This window comes from Pinus tabuliformis, chromosome 2_2, assembly GCF_031772625.1.
Source record: "Pinus tabuliformis cultivar Carrire ecotype Pingquan chromosome 2_2, CPIR1, whole genome shotgun sequence".
In the NCBI taxonomy this organism is placed as follows: Eukaryota; Viridiplantae; Streptophyta; class Pinopsida; order Pinales; family Pinaceae; genus Pinus; species Pinus tabuliformis.
Window position 1 is genome coordinate 198,880,419 of NC_142300.1, and position 7,540 is coordinate 198,887,958.

Sequence of the window (7,540 nt, forward strand, 5' to 3'; positions counted from 1 at the left end):
ATAACCCCACTATACAAATAGTTTTAGTTACTAACAAATTGAGAGTCTCCTCCTACTCAACACATCGAAGAAAAAGTTCATCATCTCATGTCACACTCTTTAAGGATTGATTCAAATCCACTTGACTGCATATTGCAAGGACTTTTTATTGTTTGAGAACAAGATAGTGCAAAGATCGCAAAATATGTAAATGTTGATGATCCATTTGGGGTCTTGTGTACCTGGGAATGTAAAATTGTAGAATTCCAAATAGAAAAAATCCCAATATCGTTAAAAAATATGATCAATTAAAAGAAAAAGCGTGGACTTGGGGAAGAAAATGACAGAACAAGGTTCCCTCTCAGTTAATGCAAAAGTCTCATTAGAACAAAACGCCACTATTCCAACTGGGACTTGGGCAACACTCACAAATACCTAGCAACATATAAAGGAAGACAATGAAATGGTTAGGAATGCCCAATATTTGGAGCACAATTTAGAAGCAAAGAGAAATCAATTAGTTAAGATAACAAAAGACTATGTAAAAGCAAAGACCTAGGCATAATGTCTAGGCAGACATAGTAGAAACCTAGAAACTCATGTGAAAGGTCTTGGGGTAGAAAAGCAAGCCCTCTCAGCTAGAATTCAAGACACTAGTGTCACACTCCAAGTAGCTAAGCCAAGCAAAAAGTTGTTGTTTAGTTGTTCTACAAGAGCCATTACCAATTTTTTCCCCATAGACCCTTTGTAACAGTAGTCAATCAACCCATAGCAATCAGTGTTTCAAATTATTTTCTTCCCATTTTAATTTTCCCTCCCCAAACTTTCCTTAAGATTTTGACTTTACAACTATCAAACTCCTTTATTATTTAATAAAAACAAATAACTTATCTCCTTTTTCCAATTTTGTTGTGGGTTTTTGTGTCTAGTGTACCTTCCATTGCTTCATTATCCTTTATTGTTCATTTAACTATTTGCCTCACTCTGCAATGCTAAATGCACTGAATTCCTCCCATGTTATGTGCCCACAATGAACTTTCATCTAGTGAACATGCGTCCTATATCTTAATTATCTACCTTGGCATTAAATTTTCATATGCCCACTCCTTTACCATGGCTATAACCTTTCAGAGCCAATCTTTAGCTCTTATACCATGTTAAAGTAACACATACTTGCAAAAAGAGAAATGAAAATTACATTAATGTCCATTAAAGACCAAAGTAGGCCGAAGGAACTAGAGTGTACATCCTTCAAAAGGAGCCCATATAAGAAGAAAAGAGAAAAGAGAGATGAGAGAAGAAAGAAAGAATATTAAATGATTTTAAATGTCCAATATTTGACCACAACAATGGGGTGTTGTCTAAACATGCTAAATTTTGGAGTTTTTGGATGGAATCCAGCAAACTTTTTTGGACCACATCTTTATTTTTGTTGTTTAAAATAGGTTTTTGGCCGCATATATGGATTCAACACCCTGAAAAACCCTTGGGGCACTTAGATTGTGGAGAGTTTACAACTCAAACTCGTGATTCCAAGAAATCCCTACCAGATTATGGGCAAACTAGACCAGAAAATATGCCTGAAAACCTTCCAAAATGTAGAACATATAGACTACAGCCAAAAATGGGACTAAAAGGGTACATTTAATGTAGTATAAAGTGGGAGTGTGAAAGTAATTGTTATAACAATATTGGGAGCAATAAAAACTAAAGAATTAAGAGTCCAATTAAAAGCTAAATGTCTAACTAAGGGAGAATAAAAATAAAATGAAAGGGCGGGAAAGATGCTAGAAACTTCGAGTCTCAATGTTCAACAAAAAGGAGAATGTCAAGACCTATTGGAATTGGGACTAGTTGTCATGGGTTGGAGCTAGGAGCTTTCCCACACTTCATCTTAAAGCATGCCCTCCACCCTCAACTCACAAAAGGATACACCTCCCTTACCCTTCTTGAGAGAGTGCTTCCTTAACCATTTCTAAGATATCTTGTCCAAGATGCAATTCTTGGACACAATCATTAGGCCCACAATACTTTATGGTTCTAAGCCCTATAAACCAAGTTTGCACAAACTAATTAGGCTAAGATAGAGAGAGTCCAACCCCTCCTCCCAAGCACAAAACCCAATGTGAGTATCCCTTAGCGCATTGTTTAGGGGTAGTTTAGGAACTAAACTTGTCACCTTGAGTCCGTCTTTCGCCTAGTCTCATTTTGTCAAAGAGTTCAAATTTTGGGGATTCATCCTCCAAGAAGGATCAATATCCCTATTTTGCACTTTTTTCTTCAAATGCCAATCCCTCAAATCCCTCAACCAACCCCCCAAAGTGCACCCAATATTGGTTCTCAAAGGTATCCTGGTTATTTCAATTTGTGCCCATCAATCTAGAGCATCTTCACCCTTTCAAGAACTCCTATATGCATAGACACCTCCTACCTTCCAAACAAGTCATGAACTAGCTACCTATTGTATTAAGACCTATGCTGCAGGAAACGTGGGGTAGGAGGGCGTTTCCATACGAAAACGAGTACGAAACGCTGAAACGCGTTTGGTACGGCCCTGAAACGCGTTTCAGGCCGTACTGCCACATTTCACAAAACTGAAACGTTGCCAGTACGGCCTGAAACGCGTTTCAGGGCCGTACGACCCACGTTTCAGCATTTACTTGTGTTTTTTTTAATTTGTTTTCTAATCTATTCTTACGTTAGCCTAGTGACTTCTAGTTGCTTCCAGATGCCTGTCTAAAGTTATAAAAGTGAACTTTTCCCTTAGTGTTGATATGTAGTTCATGGTAATGTTAAATTCTTAAAGTAAAAGTGATATTCTCCTTTATTTTTCATTTTCATCCTTTTACTTAAATTTTTAACATTACCATGAAATGACTCAGGATGTGTGAGAGTGGTTTCGCCCTCATTGGATTTCATATGGAGAAAGTAGAATTTTAGATCTCACTTAAAATCCAGCAGACTTATTTGTTTTTCAGGATTTCAGGATTGGGGGTATTGCAATGTTTCCATTGGATTTTATCATGTACTAGGGTATGGAACTTGTATTTAATCGAGAGAACAAAGCCCTCTATGCAGGGGAGACTCCCAATAATCAAGAGAATGTAGGGTACTAGGGTATGAAACTTGTATTTAATCAAGAGCACTAAGGTCATTCGACTATGTAGGAGGAGACTCCCAATCAAGCACGAGACAAAAAATTAGAAATTTCTCGTCGCTGATTTTGGATATTTCTATTTTCATTATGTGATTATTCATGAGTAAATGTGATGTAAATTTAGATACTTATAGTTTATGCATTGACAATTGACAATTTTATCATAATGTAATAAATTAGAATGTATCATATATGCTTTATAATTGCACATATTTCTTAAATGTCCTATAATATATATATATGTGTGTGTGTGTGTGTGTTTCCCCATTTCCAAAATTTGGGGAGGTCGCATTTCGTATCGCTTCCCGTTTCGGAAACTCGTACCCGTTTCCCCATTTCGTGCAACCTTGATTAAGACATAAATTATAACTACTTAACCCTACATATTGTATTAAGACGTAACTTAGAAATAATTAGCCCCTTATATGTCCTAATTTTATTTGATAATATGACATGTGATTTAGTTGACAAATTTAGTCACTTTATCATTTAATCTCCTCGCAAATACAAGATATGACCATTATTTTACATTCTCTAATAAATAAAACTCATTCTACTCAATGAGATGACCCACTCCTCAAGAGACCTACGCCACTTGTACCTTGTGTCATGAAATAAACCAGTAGCTCTTACTCATATAACCTAGAGTAAAGTTCATAGCGTAATGAAATAAACAAGTAGCTCTTACTCATATAGCCTAGAGTAAAGTTCATAGCGTAATGGAATTATATCTAGATTCTATAGCAATATGTACAATCATTCATTTCGTTTAAAAGTCAAACAACCCACTTGAATGATTTGACAGGTGTGCTGCGTCTACAACAATACCTATTCTAGCTATTAGCAATTTGATAATGAGTTACAATAGGTTAATACTAGCTCTTTATAGTCCAAAGCATTAATAATTCAACATGATGGGCTAACTTGTCTCTAGTTATAATTTTTATAAGATTGGATTAGCAATAACTCTTAACAGGAGGCCACGTCTTCTACTAGGAGGCTATATTCCAATTGTAGGAAAAAAACATAACATAGGTTTTCTCTATCACACTCAAAATCTGTTTCCACAAAATAGCAAATAAAGTCAATGCAGCATGCTGCAAGAACTTCAAGAATGGAGCTACTTAACAAATCTACCGTTATTTGAAGACTAGGCATTCATGGGCTGAAGGGCACTTCCTGTCAGCTCATGCATATGCTTACATGATCTATGATTTATACTCAGTTTCAGCAAATTGACTAGTGGCATTCACCAAATAGCAAATAAGGAGTAGAACACCCATGGATGCATCGCATGCATGCTAATACAGAGATTAACTGTATAAGTTATAACACATACAATTTGCATCCCAATTCGCTTGGGAGCATTCATTTTGCATTGATCCAAACAAGTTACCAGGGAAAAGATGGAAAGACAATAACGCTCGTGATTTCAATATGCAACTCATCAGTGAAGATTTTAATCCCAGTGGGCCACAATGCCATTCTGGACCAAGATTCACGCAGTAGAAGCAAATTCACACTGCATTTCTAAAGAACGAAAACCCTGTTGCACAGCTAACTGGAAGCCTCAAGTAATTTAGAAATTTAGTGAAATGAATACAATGCAAAAATAAAAGCTGAAATAATCCTTACTGAGAAGAAGAAACTAATAAACAACTTGTGCTGCTAGTTTATGGGACAAAAGTCACCAATAATTACCACATGAACAAAAACCATCTTTAAAGTAATGGAACCTGTTGGCATCCCTTACAATAATTTCTCGGTGAACTAACTCGGAGATGAACTTTGTGGCAGTGTGGCAATCAACACACATACGAAGGTTCTTGATGATACGAATAAGTTTGGTGGGTGGTGTGCTAATAAGCCCAAATGCAATGGCTAACTTCTCGCTGTGGTGACAAATAATATGCTGTTTCTGCTCATCATCCACATCATGAAGCACAAAGTTTGTATTGGCCACATATCCTGCTTCCTTCATCTCCCCAGCTAATCTATCAATCATTGCATATATCTCCTCTGTTTGAGGATGCGATTTATCCCCTACATGAAATGTGTGCACCTTTTGCTCGACCTCAATCCAACTACACCCTGGCTCCTTATTTATACCCCTCTCTTTCATTACTTTTCTCACTTTTGATGCATCATCCCACCTGCCTGCTGCAGCATAGATATTTGACAGAACAACATATGCTCCAGCCCTTTTGTCATTTAATTTGAAAAGTTGTTCTGCAGCAAGTTTCCCCAATTCTGTGTTGTCATGGACTCTGCAAGCACCAAGCAAGGCTCCCCACACATCAGCACCAGGTTCAACTGGCATCTTGTTGATGAAGTCGTGTGCCTCATCCAACTTTCCAGCTCTCCCAAGAAGATCAACCATGCAAGCGTAGTGTTCTTGTGCTGGTATCAGAGAATATATTCGAGTCATGGAGTTGAAGTAATGCCAGCCTTGGTCCACCAAGCCTGCATGGCTACATGCAGAGAGAACGCTAATGAAGGTAATGAGATTTGGCATGGTGCCTGAGTGCTGCATTTGTTCAAACACTTGGATGGCGTCCATGGCATTACCATGTTTGCCGTGCCCATCAATTATTGAAGTCCATGAAATGACATTTCTGTCGGGCATTCTGTCAAATGTCTGCTGTGCCGATGCGAGGCTGCCACATTTGGCATACATGTCAACGAGGGCACTCCCCAACATGACAGAATCTGACTGAAAATAACATTTAATCAAATGGTTATGAAGTTGCTTACCTTGTTCAAGAGCAGCAAGGTCAGAACATGCTCTAAGAACGCTGAGAAAAGTAGATGCACTTGGTTTAACCCCTACCCTCTGCATTCGAGTATACAGCATCAATGCCTCCTCTCCAAGTCTGTGTTGAGCATACCCTTCAATCATGGCGTTCCACGAAACCACATCTCGCTCTGGCATTGCCTCAAAAACGTGAAGCGCATCTGCCAGCCTCCCACATTTTACATATCCTGCAATCATTGCTGTCCATGAAACCACATTTCTTTGGGACATTTTGTCAAACACTTGGCGCGCATAATCCATATCACCGGATTTTGCATAGGCATCGATAAGCGTAGACAACAAAACAACATCCCATTCGAATCCATTTCTGTAAATTTGAAGATGAACCTCTCTGTGCTTGTGTTTGTTTTTGACCTCTTTATCCTCCAAAGCGCATGCCCTCAAAACACTGGCCAAGGTAAAGGGATCAACTCGCTGTCCCTGTCTCTGCATTTGCATTTGCATTTGGAGGAAAACCGCCACAGCCTCAGTAGGATTCCCCAGCTGAACATATCCACTGATTATTGCATTCCATGACACTACATTTCGTTCAGACATTTTCTCAAACATTTCGCGCGCATCCGCGATATGCCCGCATTTAACATACAGTATGAGTAATTTGGTTTGTAAATAAACATCCGGCTTGTATCCCGTTTTCGTCATATGAACTTGGATTCGTTTACCCTCTGCCAGGGCTTTTATTTCAACGCACCACTGTAAAAGGGAGGCATATACACTCATATCTATCTCAACAAAACCCATATTAACATGAATCATATCAACCGCTTTTTTCAGCCTTGCCAATGCCATTTGGGCTACAATGGAAATAGCTCATACTAATTGTTGTTGGGTTGCTGTAAGGATTGCGTGCCAGGAGTATGACAAGAACCATTGTCGTGCCCATGTACCCAAAGTTTCAGACCAACGCAAAATGAAATGCCAACGAAAAGAAACCAGAAAGATGCTGTCCACATTTCAGATTTTTCGTTATCATCCACTTGGTCATTTTCCATATTTACCACTTTGTGAATGGTACAATACAATTTCATTGAGTTTGTGTAGTTCAATCCATAATCATTTTCATCTGCAAGCTTTATTCTCAATCAAAGGAAGTCTCTGCGATTTTCGGATTAAATTGGTCCCAGAGTCGGTGACTTCTAGTTCTCCCGGGAATTCTATAACTCAATTAAAATGGAAGCTGAATGCAAATCTGTGAATTAAAAACAGAAAATCTTGATATACAAACTCTGTTTTATAATGCATTGTCATCTATGATAAATTCAACCGAGCTAGAGATTGTACAAAGTCAGGGTACCTCATGCTCGAAGCTCTCTAATATGAGTGCCTCATAAGTGTACTTTGATCTCTTTGTATTTGATCTCAAAGTTGTAATAAGAGTTTCTATTAAAAAATGTGTTAGTCAAATCTAAGAAAACACAGAAGCCATCCAAACCATTTTTCTGTTAAATACCAAAGAGAAGCTCACAAACATAATATATCATATGTCCATCTTGGGTGTATAAGGGTCGGGATCTCTACTCCTACTCACAAAGGATTAAACGTGTTCGTCTTAGCAACCATAATAGACCTCACTCATAACAAGTACACTG

The 7,540-nt window shown here is 38.1% G+C and overlaps 1 pseudogene; it reads right to left on the reverse strand.

The window, feature by feature from the left end:
• Nucleotides 1-4,711: 4,711 nt before the first annotated feature.
• On the reverse strand, nt 4,712-7,297 carry LOC149192061 (pentatricopeptide repeat-containing protein At2g03880, mitochondrial pseudogene; annotated as a pseudogene).
• Nucleotides 7,298-7,540: the final 243 nt, after the last annotated feature.